The sequence below is a fragment of the Cavia porcellus genome, unplaced genomic scaffold (genome assembly GCF_034190915.1).
Source record: "Cavia porcellus strain 051 isolate PalLab524CR breed Dunkin Hartley unplaced genomic scaffold, mCavPor4.1 scaffold_12, whole genome shotgun sequence".
Lineage (NCBI taxonomy): Eukaryota > Metazoa > Chordata > Mammalia > Rodentia > Caviidae > Cavia > Cavia porcellus.
In genome coordinates, this window is record NW_026947495.1 from 37,698,329 (window position 1) to 37,715,054 (window position 16,726).

Sequence of the window (16,726 nt, forward strand, 5' to 3'; positions counted from 1 at the left end):
CATGTGGCAAATGGTATTTTGAATCATACCATCCATACCAACTTAAGTTTCTAAAAGGTAAATCATGTAGTTCCATAACAATTCAGTGGCATGTCTCTAAGCAAATTCTTAAGTTCCAACACCATAGTAAATGCTAGACCACTAGTTTTTTAACTATATTTCTCATAGTGGGAAATAATTTTGTTCTTCCAAACATGCCATACTTCTTTCATGTACATAAAAATTTCATCCTTATGTTACAGCACTTTTTCTCTTGTGTATGTATTCTTCAAAGTCAAGGGCCCAATATTTATTCATTTGATTCCCCTTTCATTAATCCATTCAATAAACTAATCTATTTATTAGCTAATTCAAATTGTTAGAAAATAAAAACTATGTTATTTGCTTTCTCTCTTTCATAAATTTTTACCTTTAAGCTTTTTTTTAAACTGTTCTGAATTCCATGGTCTGTCCCTTGATTTTCCTTGATTTAGTGTTGCAATCAAGGGGGAATAAAATACTGGCTTCCAAAACAGTTTATAACAGAAATATGGCCCTTAAATCCCCTCTGTATGTGTAATAACAAAAAAGAGTTCCCATCTTCTCGTGGAGAACTTACAAGGGTTGCAATACTAACCCCTTGTGTCGTGAAACTTAATCCCTCAGCGTCTGGCCAAATTTAAATTGGAACACATCCACTGTGCTTTCACAATTCAGCAAGACGCAAGCAGAAGTTCTGGGGCCATTTATCTCATCCTTCTCAGTTAATGGGGATCCCTTTTCCCTTCTACCCTGAGAAATATCCAAGCAACTGCATCTTTTGAACTTTCAGTTTGAGCTGATGGTGTCAGATTCAGACTGTGTCAGGGCAGAGGTTGTATCCAATCTCTGCGAATCACTCTTCTGCTGATTGCCTACCTCTTCGATCTCCACACCAATTTTCTAAGAAGCATATGGCAACAGAGAGCGATCAGAGCAGGAAGGAAGAAGACCTGGATTTTGCTCCTAGCTGTCACTACTTTTGGACAAAGTAATCTTTTTTTTTTTTTCTTTTTTTTGGTACCGGGGATCGAACTCACGACCACCTGCTTGCCAGGCAGGTGCTTATGCTGCTGAGCTAAATCCCCAGCCACAGTCAAAGTAATTTTTAAATTTATTTGCTCCTAAGTAAAATTAAGCATTTGATTAAAATAACTCCCAGGGTCTCAATCTCTTAGAACTACAATTTTTCACCTATTAAATGATGTCCTTATTCAGATTAAACTAAATACAGAAATTTAATTCTTTTGTCATTATACTTAAGATGCACCAAACAGTACCTGCTACTTTACAGGCACACAGTATTTGATAATTGAATCAAGTGGTGCTTTCAACAGGAGCAACATGAATGTGATTCCTTCTTAGGTGGTTGACCACAGTGGTACTAACCAAGGGAATGATCCAATATTCTGCCCATCTACTGAGCAGTATCAGCCATAACAGCTTCCCCAGCCAACTTATCTCTGGCAAAATTTAGCACCATGTCAATTTTGAAGGGGTCCTATGGTTTTTGCCCCAAATTGTCTAACTCCCTGAGCAGTCATGGAAAGTGTTGGATTGCCTGATCAGCATGGTTTACCCAATCTTTCAAAGGAGCTACTAAATACTGAAGACAACTAGCAACTAAAGGACAAAGACACTTGTTTTCATAAGGCTTCCTGGCAAAATTTACAAAGACTGAGCTATCTCTAGTCACCTTCTTGGCCTGAGGCACACAAGATCAAAAATTGTACATTATTCAAATTTTCTACTATAAGGAACATATCAAAAGATCACACCAATTTTCAGTTTGGGATATTTATCTCCTCCTTACTCTGTATGCACTTCTTTTCAAGGACATTATTTCCCAAAACACTTTCCCCATAACCTATTCCTCAGAGACTAGAGTCTTATTTCTGTGGGAGGAAAGTAGAGATGTAGGAAAATAATTTGGGGAAAATACTGAATCTATAATTAATAGTATCATGTTAAAAATTCAGATAAGCCCTATAGAAAACAAACCAACTTGTTTTTTCTAGTATTTCTCCAGTATTTTGTTTAGGAAATATTTTACTTTTCCCATGCTATGGTTTATATCTAGATGTTCCCCTAAAGCCTCTGCAGTTTTAGATGGGCCTTTTTGAGAGGCGGATAAATCTACAATGATGATCGATTGGTGTGCAATGCTAAGATTAAGAGTGAGTGACTGCTGGATCAGATCACTGATTGAATTGGCAGCAGCCTAGACAGAGTACACAAGGAGCAGAAAGATGCTGCTAAGGTTCAGTTGTTGATTTTGCTGTGTTTGGCCGTTATGAACTGCTGCTTCTCTGCTATGTGCCACCTTGTCTTAGAGTCAACCACTTATTGACTGAAACCTCTACAAACTGTGAGCTAAATAAACCTTTCCCCCTTTAACTTTGAGTGTTAGGTATTTTGTCTCAGCAATAAGAAAAGTAATCAAGACATTTAGTAACACTTATAAATATCTCTGAAATAAAGAAACACTGAGAAATGCTCATATGTTAATTCTAATTAAAGGCAAAGAAAGAAATACAACAAAACTCATTAAGAAATAGCAACTTGTAACCTTCAAATTTACCTGCAAATAAATTTCATAATGGGGAGGCAGCTCCAGCTCTGGTAGATGCTGGCATTAAACTACAAAAGGCAGGGCCCTAAAGAAAGGTCTGAACCTCATCTTTTACAGCCAAGCTTAGGTGTCAAGGAGGAGGCTGTATCTGATAGATTAAAGTGCCAAAAAGAAAAAGGCTTCTGACCAATGAGGGAAAACATCCAGGAAGCATGCAGACAGCAGACCATCTTATTCTTGCCAGATAACTCCTGACAGATTCATTTTAAATATTGCAGAAATTTTTATTTTGTTTTAAAGCACATATTCACACTGAAAGGAAAACACACATCTTAAAGTTGTCCCATTTTGCACATCTGTGCAAGAGCAACAGGAAAAGATTTAGTCAAAGCCAAATGCAATTGATGGAGGTTGCATGTAAGACTAGAAAGTACCCGTATTAGAGAACAACATCCAAGCAAGATTTTTTTTGTAGGGATACTGCTGTCTCTAAGAAATACATAGAATCCCATAGCAATGAGAGATGCTTCCAGGTCTCTCGGGTGTTTACCACAACCATATATGGTTGCAGGTTTCTGATTTGACAAGGACATAACACAGTGTTCAGTGTCAGGCACCTGCGCATCTGCATCTTACTAACAACACTTTCACAGACCCTCTGCATCCAACGCTCAGAACCATGCCTCTGTTCTTATTCAGAAAATGTTTAATTCCTCTATCAGGAAAAGAAAAGAGGCTATAAATAGAAAACAAACTACCCTCAAGATTCTTGCTTCTGTGACTGATCCTTCACCTCTCTTTGGAGAACTCTCCATACAACTTGGTAATTCACTGCAGATAAAAAGTGAGCAGAGTCAGAGACTAAAACAGACTTTCAACCAAAACACTTTACAGAATAGTGTTGATCATGGTAACAGTGAGCTGAGTAAAAGCAAGAAGACTTTTACAAACTCAAGAATGCTTTTGTGGAATATGGTTATTCCTTGTAACAATTTATTGTAACCAAAACCCCAAAGACCTCTCTATCAATGCCAGAACATGGAAACATCTTTACAGAGATTTTTGATGCAGTGTCTATTATAGAGTTCCAACTATCTCTTCCCATCCAACATCCATTAATAATGCCAGCTAACATTTATTGAACTCTCCTTACATGCCAAGCAACATACAAAGCTCTGTAACTACAGGACCTCAGTTATTCTTCATTACAAACTAAAGACATGAGCAATGTTATTCTCCTTATACAGGGAAAAAGTCAGGCTCAGAAAAATGAATTAATTGCCTAAAATTAGACTACTAAGAAGCAAGTGATGAAAGCAGGTCCAAGCTAGATGCTTGGTCTGACCACCACCCCTGTTCTTAATCACCAGCATCCTAAGAATTGTTAGTCTGCCCAGATAGACAGTTTAATTCTAGCCACACTACTTCTCCGATATGCTTCGGGGGGGCAAAGACCAGGCAGACTGCTGCATCTGTCTCTCCATGAATGGATTCAGAGCTAGCAGTCTTCTTACATTCAAGTTTTCCTAAGGCTGGGTAACATTTACTCTGTGGCTTAAGCATCTTCAGAACTTACACATCTCCAGCTGATCCAGCTTTTGAATTTTCTTGAATTAGTAAGCAGGATCCTTATACACTGCCACAAGAAGGATACATTTAAGAAAACACTAGTTCATATATGGTGAATGCAGGTGTCATCGACTTGATCTGTACCCTAGTTCTGCATCTGGTAGCATCCTTAGTTGCACAGTAATCAAACTTTCTTCTCCTTCCTGCAGAGGTCCCTCTTATCTGAACAGTGCCCTTCAACCTTTATGTTGCATTTATCTCACTAAGGAGAGAGCCCACTGTCTACAGACAGAAATAAAAGGTCTCAGCCCTAGAATATGAGAAATGATAGGATCCTCTCCTCAATTGCCTTTGGCTGAATAATGTAACAATTCTGAAGAATGGACTGTGAGTTTCACTCCAAACAGGTAAACTATCATTTAATCAATTCTGCTTCATACAGCAGTTTCCAAGTCTCTAAGGATTGGCCATACTAACAGTTCTTTGCTGATCTGGTTTCCACACACACATAAAAAAAAACTATTAAAAGAAAATCCTCTAGAACAGATGTGTTGACAAATCCCTGTCCACAAAGCAGTTAAGCTATTTAACAAAAATATTGGTTCAGTACTTGTTCTATCTGTTATAACTGTATGTGCTTGCGGAGAAAGAAGAAAGAAACATTAGCAAAGTACATAAGAAAAGAAAACAGCAACAAGATGAACTGAGAAGTCAGTGGGAAGGAGAGAAAAAGAAAACAGGGCAGGCTAGTCAAAACTCAAGCTTCAGAGATAGTTGTCAGAAAGCAGGAAAAAATGACATCCTGATATTTGCTTTCCAGGCAATGTTAATCCCATTGCTTTTTCTCCCGATGTAGTATTTTTAAATTATCTTCCACCCCATACCTATTTCTTTCCCAGTGTATCCTTTATTTTGGAAAGAATCCACTAGATCCTCAAGGTTAAAATCGATGAGTCTTCTTTGATTCCTCACTTTTTCTCACACCATCGTGGAGTAACTCACCAAACTGTGCTAAAGCTTCCATTTTACTCCTACTCAAACCAGCCTCTTTCTCACTGTCAGCATCTCTCCTGCAGGCTTCTCCAGTCACCCCCTGCTACCTTCAGTCACACCTTCCAACTCACTCCCTCCCGGAAGCCCAGGGGATATCATCTAAAATGCAAAGCATCGCCAAATGCATCCAGAGTCTCTCTACTCTTGCAGTGTTGCCCCCTCTTTTCATCCCCAGTGCCAGCATGATTTGTTTAAAGGGCTCTACTGTGGCATTCCAAATAAACTGCAAACACTGAGGATGGCAGACAAGACCCTCTGAGATTAGACCTTGCCTACCTTTCAGCCTTATCTTTTCTCAGTCTCTCTTACCAGTTTCCAGGTTGATTCAAACACCCTTACCAAATCCTCCTTCATCAACCATCCAGTTCTTCAGTTCTGATAGTGACCAAAATCAGGAACAAAGCAATTTTAGACAAATTTAATCCGATTAGTCCAGATTAATAATTCCCCAGATATACATAATAGTGCCATCGTATCTACAGGGACATGTTCTAGCACCCATCTATAATACCAAAATCTGTAAACATTTAAATGACTTATAGAAAAATGGTATAATGCTTGCATATAACCTATATACATCTGTTATATACTTTAAGTGATCTCTAGATGACTTATATTACCTAATACAATGTAAATGCTATGTAAATAGTTACACCAAATTGTTTAGGGCATGAAACAAAAAATCTGTACATGTTCAGTAGAGATATGATTTTGTGGGATATTTTGATCCTTAGTTGGTAGAGTCTATGAATGCAAAACCCACAGATATGGGTGTGTGAGTGTACATAAGGAGGAAAGAGAGAGACAGACAGACAGAGATAGAGAGACTGTAGGACTAGAAGGACCAAGCAGACTCTACCAACTGTCCCTCCCCCAAGCTTATACATTCTTTTGCTTTTTCTCTAAGAAATCTTGTCACTGTCACGATTTTTTAATTGCCAGGAAATTTAATGTACTTGGAGTAACAATGCTCTCTGAATATCCTAAGCATAAGCCTATTGTGTCTTAAATGGAAAGATCCATGCCTATGCCAAAAGTTTGAATGGTGAGAAGCTATTATTATCTATAAGGAATGCACATAAAAAAGATAGGTAGTAAAATTCCTACATCCTACAGGACCAGATTTTTACTTTAACATAATTTGAATTTAACAAAACGAACTGAATAACCCAATTGAGTGATTAAAATGGAATTTTAATCTGCAAATAAGAATAGCACCTATAACAAACAAATGCATTGTGTAGAGTTTGAGTTGTTCTCACTGATGGAATCCTATCTACAGTTTAGTCACAATGTTTATTGACGTTTCCATAAATGTTTCTGTACTAAAACACTCTCTAGACCAGAGAGTTCTAATTTTAACCACCCCAGAGAATACCCTTTATTTTCATCCAATTCCTTGACTTCATAGGAGATCTTCCTTTCTCCTCTATGGAACAAATGAACCATTTTCCATCATTTAAACTTGCAGTACCTACTGGAGGGAAAATCCTTTGCCAGAGAAAACAATGCATTAGACACTCAGCAATACTACACTAAGTACCAGGAGGAGAAATTAAGGACCTAGATAAAGGCCCTGGTATAGAAGAACATCCGTTTTCAGATGCAAATAGTCAGCAGTCTTAAACTGCTGTTAGCTCTCCTTATTTTCTCAACCTGCAAACATCTTTTAACTGTTTGCTATTTCTTTCTCCTTTCTGACTTCCTGGTCCCTCTGTGTATCAGCCCTAGGCCTGACTTGAACAGTCTCAAGTATCTAAAATCTCCCAAGGCAATATCAAATATTTCCCTTCCTCCTTCACTCAACTCTACTGCCTCCCCCAACCTCACTCACTAGTGAAGAACTCTTCTGCAAATTATTTAACTTCTCTGCACTCCAACTTCTACTGATGAAAGGCATATCTGTATACTCTTATGTAAGTTTAATATATCAGATGAGATAATGAATATTAAATATGTTCACACTATGAGTGATACATAAGTCTCATCATCATGGTGACATTTATGATACTTTTTAAAGTAAAAAGATAAGAAATAAGCTTATGGTAGCACCTAGACTGAAACAGCTCATTTGCTTTTGATTTCTAGCTCTGTTCAAATGTACAGTCCAAAGTCAAACTCTATTTTGAAGAATAGATCAGTCAGAAGGGTAGGGGGAGTCAAGGGAGATTCAAGATGAAAGGAGAAGTAAATTTGGTGATGAAAGAGATTTCCACACAAACCCTTTGGGATACACTGCTGCTTTGGACGTAGTGACTACAGTAATATTTAATGATGTTAATAATAAATAGGTAGCATTTATTAAGCAATTTATTATGTATTAGGCACTCTTTTAAGTGCTTTGCATGTATTAACTCTCCATCCTCTCTAAAACTCTATGAGATAGAAATTATTACTTTCATTCTATAAAGAAAGGAACTGAGGCACACAGAAGTACTTAACTCAGCTGAGTACAGGGCCCATACTCTTGGCCACTCAGTTGTATTGCATTCAAGAGAGTGCTGTGCTTAGGTACATGGGTTATAATGCCAAACTGCCAAGGAGTTGAAACTGTTGTAGAGTAACTTACAGTTACTCTCAGATTAATGAGGTAATAAATACCCAACACATGGTAAGCACACAGTAGTTGTTAGGTAGCTACACAATAGTTCAGTTTGCTTTTCAAACAATGAACTAGCTCTGCTGATGGTCCCAAAAGCAAAACTGTTTTTGAAGGCAATATATTTAAAATAAGATGCCAAGTGTTAACCACCTGCAGATGCATAATAAACCAGCTGAACTGAGATCATTAAATTTGTTAGATTCAGACCCTCCCAGGCTTTACAGTGGGATGGGACAGCAAGAAACCAACAGCATTCATTTCACCATTTGCTCAGTGTGAAGATGGCCCTCTGTGAATAGAATTAATTGAATTTCTTGTCCCCACATCAATCCATACAGAGTAAAGCAGACACAGCCTAAGGTCTGTCTGTCTATCTAAACAGATAAGATGAACCAGGGAGCAAGGCAATTTTAGATAATTTTAAGGTAGTTAGTCCAGCTGAATAACTTAGGCTAAAAATCTTTTTTTGGCTTTAATGAAGGTTTTTAAAAATGAAATAATTTGAGTAATTGTCCCAGTTTCCATTTTACTTTGTTTCTATCTTCAAAGCTTGAACTTGCAATTGAGAAATTAATTTACAAGAAAGGAACAGGCTCTAGGCCATCAGCTCAGGTAGGAAGGAGAATCTTTGCAGTCTATACATTACCTAATCATGGTCATCCTTAGCAAGTCTTCTTTCATGAGTCATCTGTCAGCATTCCCCCCACCAAGTCCCTCCCGTGATTAAAAAGAAAGATATGTTCAATTATTTCATAATAGGGTGTGAGTTACTCAGTGTCTTACGCTTCCCTGGTGTATTTGTAGTTTAAAAAACAGCCAGTACACAATAGAAACACTTGCCAGAGAGCAATGAATCATTATTGGTGGCATTTCAAATATCCAGAATAGGACTACATCTTTGAGCAGAGAAATTCCCCTACTGCCTCTCAAATTCACAAGCATACTATATTAATTAAAAAAACACCTTGATATTTTTGTCATTCTAAGAATCAGCAATAATACATTGTAACATTATTAAAGACCAAAGCAATATCAACCAACATAAATGGAAAAAAACGAATGGTAGTTCTTTCTTCTTTCTACCAAAATGACATAAAATAACAAAAGGCACTTTCCCACTAGAATGTAATTTTTTCTAACATACAACCTAAAAAATATATTATTTTCAAATGTAATGACAAATACAGTAGTACCACCTTTCAAAGGAGATACATTCCAAGATTCCTGGTGGACATTAGAAATTCTTGGCAGTACCAAACCTTACATACACAGTGGCTTTTTCTATGTGGGATGATTAAGGATGATTAAGTTTCATTTATACATTAAAAATAAAAAGAACAGCAATAATAATAATAAAATAAAAACAATTATAACAATGGAATAAAAGTTTTGTGCAAGACAGTCTCTTTCTTTCTTCAAATATGAAATTTATTTTTTTTTTCTGTTTTTAAGCACTGAGGATTTAACTCAAGGCCTTCACATTAAGCTCATCCCCGATGCATCTTTAGATTTTTTGTTTGTTCGTTTGTTTTGAGACAGGATGTCCCTAAGTTGGCCAAACTAGGTTCAAACTTGTAATCCTCCTCCATGATCCTCTCAGAGTGTTTGGGTTACAGGCATTCACCACAGCTGGCTGGAATTGTCCTTTTAATATTTTTGGACCATTTTGACATGGGTAACTAAAATTGTAGAAAGTAAAATCATAGGTAAGCAGGAACTAGTGTATGCTTTAAAAGCACTTCAAGAAAGTCTGTCATATTGAGCATTAAATGTAACTTTTTTTACATATAAAGACAGAAGTACATACAAGCATTTTTGTCATACAGCAAAGGCACTGACTCATTAAAATAGTATGCGTTTTTAGAAGCAGTTAAAAGATCAGAATATGTGTGACATAGTTGCACATCTGCACAAGCATAATATATATTTGGGGGTCCCTAAGAGAAAACACTTCCAATTAAGCTTTAGAGATAAGACAAAATTTTCTGAATTTTTATCAGTTTTTCTTAATAGCTATTAAATGCCATTATGACCCTTATAAAAATGGTTTCTGTGTGTCCCCACATGTCTTTGTACAGTAACATTTTAAATCCATCATTTGGGACAATTTCATTCTATAAGGATTTGAACACCGTCATTAGAACTCCTACATTTAATTTCAAAATTATATTGTGTCTGTATTGTTGGGCGTAGCACACAATACAGTATTTCAATTCACCTTCTTTGTATAAGAACAAATTTTTTAAATAGTAGAAAAACACATATAACAGAAAATTTACAATCCTTATTACTCTTTAAGTGTACTATGTAATATTACGAAGTAGATTCATGCTGTTGTACTACTGATCTCTAGAGCTTTCTACCTGTCAAAACTGAAACTCTGACCTCATGGAGTTTACAATAAATTGAGAGAAATATAATTGAGAGAAAATGTAATAGAATTCAGGACATGACAAGTGTTATAAAAAAAAATAGAGCAAAATAAGGAAATAGATGGAAATCCTATAGGCCGGATAATATTGTAGCCCACTTCAGTTGCTATAAGCAAATACATAGAATGAGTAACACGTTAATCACTTTCCCATGCTGGCACAAAACACCTGAAGATTTAGAGAAGACGTTTGTACAACTAATGATTGCAAAGGGTTCAGTCCATGATCAATTGACTGTTAAGACAGAAACAGCACAGAGAAGGGCATGGCAGAAGAAAGGTGAGACACCCATGGCAGGCAGGAAACAGAGAGAAAGCAAGGTTTGGGGAGAAATACATGTACCCCTCCAGGTCATTCTCTCAGTGACCCCCATAGTCTGACAAGTTCCCACCTACTAACAACACTTTTGGCTATGAACTCATCAATGAATTAATCCACTGATGATTAGAGCATGTCCATAATCCAATCTTTTTCCAGAGCTCCACCTATGAACATGTGAGACATTTGGGGAATATTTTAGACTTACACCATGCAACAGGTAGCTTATAAAAATAAAGTTTCCAAAGCTCTGAATTGCAGGATCAGGTAACCTCATCTGATTAGATCCTTTCTTTGGGAAGTAAAGTACCCTGGATTAGAAGTCCAGAGATGAGTTATGTTACAATTCCATGTGTATTCTTATACTAAACATTCAGTCTCTCTCAATCACTTATCTCTTATTTAAGAATGTAAATAAAATAAAATAACACAAACACAATATCCTTGTATATGCTTAGAATGTCTCTATAATAAATAAGGGCTTTCAACGGGACACGTTTAGGCACAACTGAAATGTGACCACTTCTAAAATTACATGGAGGTCCTTAGCAACTTAGATAAGAGTGAATTACCTGGAGTGATAAGGATGAAAACTTGATGGTATATTCAAGAGAGAATGATCAGCAAATGTTGATAATAAATGTTGAATTTGGGGAGAATATGGTGGACAGATAACAGCAGCTATGGAGGCTCTCTGAGATTGCTAGCTTAGAATCCAGGAATGGTGTGGTGTGAGGAGTCCTAAGTAAGGGGAGATATACCTTGCCGACCCAAGAACAAACTAAGCTGAGAGAAACCAACTGGAAATGCAATCCCGGTGCTGTAACAGGAACAAATAAAAACTCAGTGCAGAAGCTGGAACCCGTGCCACTGGAAGCTGCGATTTCCTGCCGCCGCTGCTGCGTCTGAATCAGCACAGCAGGGAGAGAGATGCACAAAAGCTCTGAGAGTGGGAATCAGCAAATGGAGTTGAGAACAGGACTGGCGGGGAGTCCTGCATTGACCTGCGGTGAGTGAGAGGAATGGGAACTCTTCCATAGACTAGGAGACTTCAACAGAGGACATTCTGGGATGGTGCAGACTAGCCGGAACAGGACGCTGCAGTGAGTTTAGTCACACATTCCCCTCTCAAGCGGGATTGGTGGGAAACACTTGGCCTGGGTGACGCCGCGGACTAAGATCAAGTAGGCTAGCCCAAACCAGGTCCCAGTGCCTGGTGGTGCACCCTAGCAGTGAGGCCTTCACTAGATTGACCTGGAGGGGCGGGCCCAGCAGAGGCTGCCCAGGTCTGTGTCTCCCTAATACACTGCAATAGGCGGGAACACCTAGCTGGCGGATTCAAACAAACTGTAACTGACAAGGAAAAAAAAAAAAAAAAACTGGGCATCCTATATATGCTTGTATGGAAGGAACAAAAAGTATAGGAAGAGGGAGCAATAAGAAAGGGTCCTCAGTCCCCAATCCTGAGAACACTGACCCAAGAAAGGTAAATGCAAAGGAGAATGAGGACAGAAAATATGCAATATCAGACATGGCACCAATAGACATAAAGCGATATCTCCAGAGCCTCATTGAGGAGTTCAAAAGTGAAGTATTTAATGACATAAAGCAAGACATAAGTAGAATAGTTAGAGAAATGCTAAGCACCGCCCAAGAAAAAACAGATGGTGGAATGAAAGAACAGAAAAAAAAGGGGGAGAATTGTTTGATGGAGAAAATAGAGAAAACATAGAATACATGAAGCAGGTTCAAAGAGATTACCAGGAAACTAAAAACTCTATTGAAAGCTGGCATAACAGCTTGAAAGAAACAAAAGATAGATTATCTGAACTGGAGGACAGATTTGTAAGGTGGGAGCGTGAAATGAAAAACTTCTGAAAAATAACAAAGAAACAAATAACAATAATACAAAGGCTACAAGATGATAAAAGGATCTATAACTTAAGAATTAAGAACATAAAAGAAGAAGCAGGGACACAAGCAGATCAACTACAAAAGGTATTCACATAAATAATCCAGGAGAATTTCCCTAATTTAGCAAAAGGTAAAGATACTCAGATGTATGAGGCATACAGGCCACCTACAACCCAAACAGAGCTACACCCAGGCATATAATAATCAAAATTTCAGAAATCCAATATAAGAACAGGATATTAAAAGCCATCAGAGACAAGAAACGGATCACTTACAAGGGAACACCCATCAGAATTACAGCAGACTTCTTGGCACAAACCATCAAATCACAAAGAGTGTGGGGGGAAATAATTCAAGCTTTGAAAGATAATAACCTCCAGCCAAGATTGATATATCCTGCACAACTGTCCCTAGAAATTGATGGAAAAACAAGGTGCTTCCAGGATAAAGAGGAACTAGGGGAATTTGCAACCACCAGTTCAACTCTACAGAGAATACTACAGGATATTCTAAAAAAGGAAAATACCAAGATTCCAGAAATAGTGGCAGAGAGGCCACAATGAATGGAGCAGAAAGCGAAATGAGGAAGACAAACTGACAACTAATGACAGAAAAAGAGCTCAACAGCAATGAGGTAGAGAAGGTTAGATGGTAGGAACAGCTATTTTGGAGAAAACAAGACATCATAATAGCTAGTGCTGATTTAATATCATCTTGTTTTGAAGTCCCATCAAACTTTTGTTCTTCTGTCTCCATCAGTCTTAACATGTTGTATCTTATTGGATTTTATTATATGTGATAATATAAATAAAAACTTTTATAGACAAGGAGATTATACAGAAACCATTGTTCATTTTCTGTTAGTTGATTCTAAATACCCTGTTATACTGTCATTCCCTTGAACAGTTTTACATTGTCTTGATATGTTTGATGCTACAGTATGCGAAGTTACACTCAAAGATTTCAAGGAAAGAGACACTATGGTAATTACTTTTATGTCGGGATTATTTTGTGGTGAAACACTATTTTGCTTAAATGGTTATGTTTTGACCTGCGCTGTTTTGTTGTTATGTGCTCTTTTATCTCAATCTCCTTTTTTTATTATTTACTTTTTTATTTTTATCCTTTTAATTAAGTGAAAAATAAAAAATAGCAGGATATATTATAGTAACCCACTTTGATTTCCTATTAACTTGATTTGAAACCCTGCATTGCTCTCACCATCTTGTTTTGACTGATTTTCCTCTATTCTGTTTTGCTTGATAGTACCAAGTTCGAAAGTATAGACAACAACTGTGAAGACAATAAGATTCATTATGACGCCCATTCTGGTTGACTATTATCTTCTTTTGAAGACCTGTAATGTCTCCAATGTTTTGGTTTTATTGGTTTTGTTCTTTACTGTTTTGTTCAATTTTATTATAACTTATGATATAGGCAATTCTTTTTAAGATAGCAAGAAGCATTATAGTAACCATTGTTGATCATCTTGTATTTTGTTTTTACATTATCTATTATGTGCATCCTTTTGATTTGACTGACTCTGTTCTGTTATGTCACATTTGGTTTTACTCTCTTCAAAAAAAAAAAAGTAATAAGCACTGTGAGAATAATAAAACCCAAAATGTGTAATTGTCATTGTACAAAAGAGAGGAAAAGAAAGTGCTCTAAAGGACATAACTGCATGTATATTTAAGTGTATAAGACAGATAACCATATTACTGAGTTTTGTTGGATCATTGAACAGAACTGTTTACAGTCTCACTGTTTGAATGTCCACTTTATATGCTTTAATTTTGTAACTTGAACAACTATTTCTAAGATGACAATATATAATCTGTTAACTAGTGATTTCCTACTGTTTATTTTTTCTGAAATTCTGTATAACTTGTACCCTTTTTCTGCTTTTTTTTCTTTTTGTCCTTAAATAAAATTTAAAAATAAATAAATAAATAAATGTTGAATTCTATACCAGAAAAAAACACTGGACTTAATTCCTACTTCTGACTTAGTCATTCCTTATCTTCAGCCTGCACAAGTCTCATGATTTCTAAAAGCATTAGTTACTTCATGAGCAGAATATTTGCCCTGCATGCTGGGCAGCATTCTTGTTTGGCTCAAATATGAAGGTGTTTTTCTTTGGTAATCATTTGGTAAAACCCATCATGATTATTATTAGTACTCAAGCAACATCGTTACACTGTTGAAGGAATTCTTAAAGTAATATTTTGCAGAGTGTGAGGTATGTTTTTTTTCTCTCCTGGTCCATTTTTATAATGAAACCTGTGTTGAAGTCCGGTATTACTGCTTTCTTAAATGCCCTCACCATGAAAATATATTTTATTTCTAATTTAAAATTCATTTGTTTTTAAAACCATAACTTTTTAAAAGAAATTTTAAAACCTCTTGCTCGTCTTTGTTTTAACAATAGTGCAATAATATAGCAATCCATAAAGATTTTAAAGATGGAAAGTCACAAAGATAGAAAGTTTTCATCTTTAAAAAGGTTTCTCTATTATAAATAACAAGGCTTCCAATATCATTTACACATTTACCATTTACTTTGGATTTAAATAGAAACAAACTGCCCCTCATCTTTGTCATTTTCTTGTCTTTGGACGATACCCCAAATCCACAATTTAAAGAAGGAGTTTATTTTGGCTTATGTATTTAGGGCATTCAGTCTTCATCTGGCTGGCTGTAAGGCAGAAATAGCATGGTAGAGGGGTAGTGTAAAATGCAAATTGAAAGAATCTGCTGACATCACGTAATCCAGGAAGTACAGACAGGACAGAGGATCTGGAGAAGGTGATACACTCTTCAGGTTATACCCCCAGTGACACCACCATCCTAACCAGCACATCTAGCTTGGATTCATCAGTGGATTATTGCACCCCCTGATTTAATTATCTCCACTGAACACATGAGCTTTTCGATGGACATTTTAGATCTAAACCATAACTCCCTGACATTACTTAATCCCAAATGAAAACAGTAAGTCACACTGCCTCTCTCCTCAACAAACATACAGATTTGACTTACAATGGTAAAATTAAGTTGATGCTTATTTTTTTCCTAGTAAGAACAAAGCCTATTTTTAGCATTTTCTGGATAGGGAAAAGGAGAAAGGAAGAAGGGAACGAATATGTATGTTTATATACATGTGTGTATGTAATATATACTATTAATCTCTTCATCAAAAAGAGCAATTGCATTTTTATTGTCTGACTGATTATTTTTTTTATGCCTAAACCTTGTAGTCTTAAGAACTACTTTCAAGATAACAATGTGCAATATATTAACTAGTGTTAATTTCCTATTTCTTTCTTTTTCTTGAAATTCTGTATCATTTTATCCTTTGTTTGTTTGTTTGTTTTTTAAAATAAAAAGAACAAAGCCTGTATGAATGTATGGATTAAACAAATCAGTTTTAATATTAGTTCGTCTTAAAATGTTAAATTTTTTGAGTTGAACAAAAATGGCAGCAGTTCATTTTATAATGCCAAATAATTCTCATCTCATTGGAAGCTGGGACAAGTCTGTGGATGGATGCCCTGCAGAATGAGAAGTGTAAAACTCCTGCCTCAAACTCTTTGACCACGATAATTAGGAATCATCTAATTTAGCCCTGAACACTCAGCAGCAAATAACATATTCTCACTTGAAAGAGAAATTTTAAAATGTAATACATATTCTTTTTAATCAAATTAATCTTTGTTTGCATAAGCAGACCCAGCTCTAGGGCAGGCTCAAGAATTGAATTTGCACATAAGTCATGTAACACACCTCTATCTGCAAATGTAAATTTGGCAGTTGCAGAAACTTAACATGCACTACTGGAATAAAGATACTTCTATTTTCCTTCTCACCTTCTAATTGAAATATCAATACTTGTGAGCCATCAAATTAATGGAAAAATAGCCAAGTTTATCAAAAAAAATTTCCTTGTCTTATTGGTTGCATTGATCTGATTGCCTCCTATAACAAAATATCACAGATTAGTTGGTTTAAACAGCATAAATGTGTTCTCTCACAGCTCTGGAGGCTAGAAAGTTTCCAGAATGTGTTGCACATAAGCCAATTAAGTTCTCTGGTGTCTCCTCATAAAAAGCCACAACCCCAACATGAGCAGAATACAATCAAGACCTTACCTAACCCTGCACGGACCCTATTTCCAAATATATTTACATTAGAAATTAGGGCTTCATCATATACATTTTGGGAAGACACAAATATTCAACCCACAGC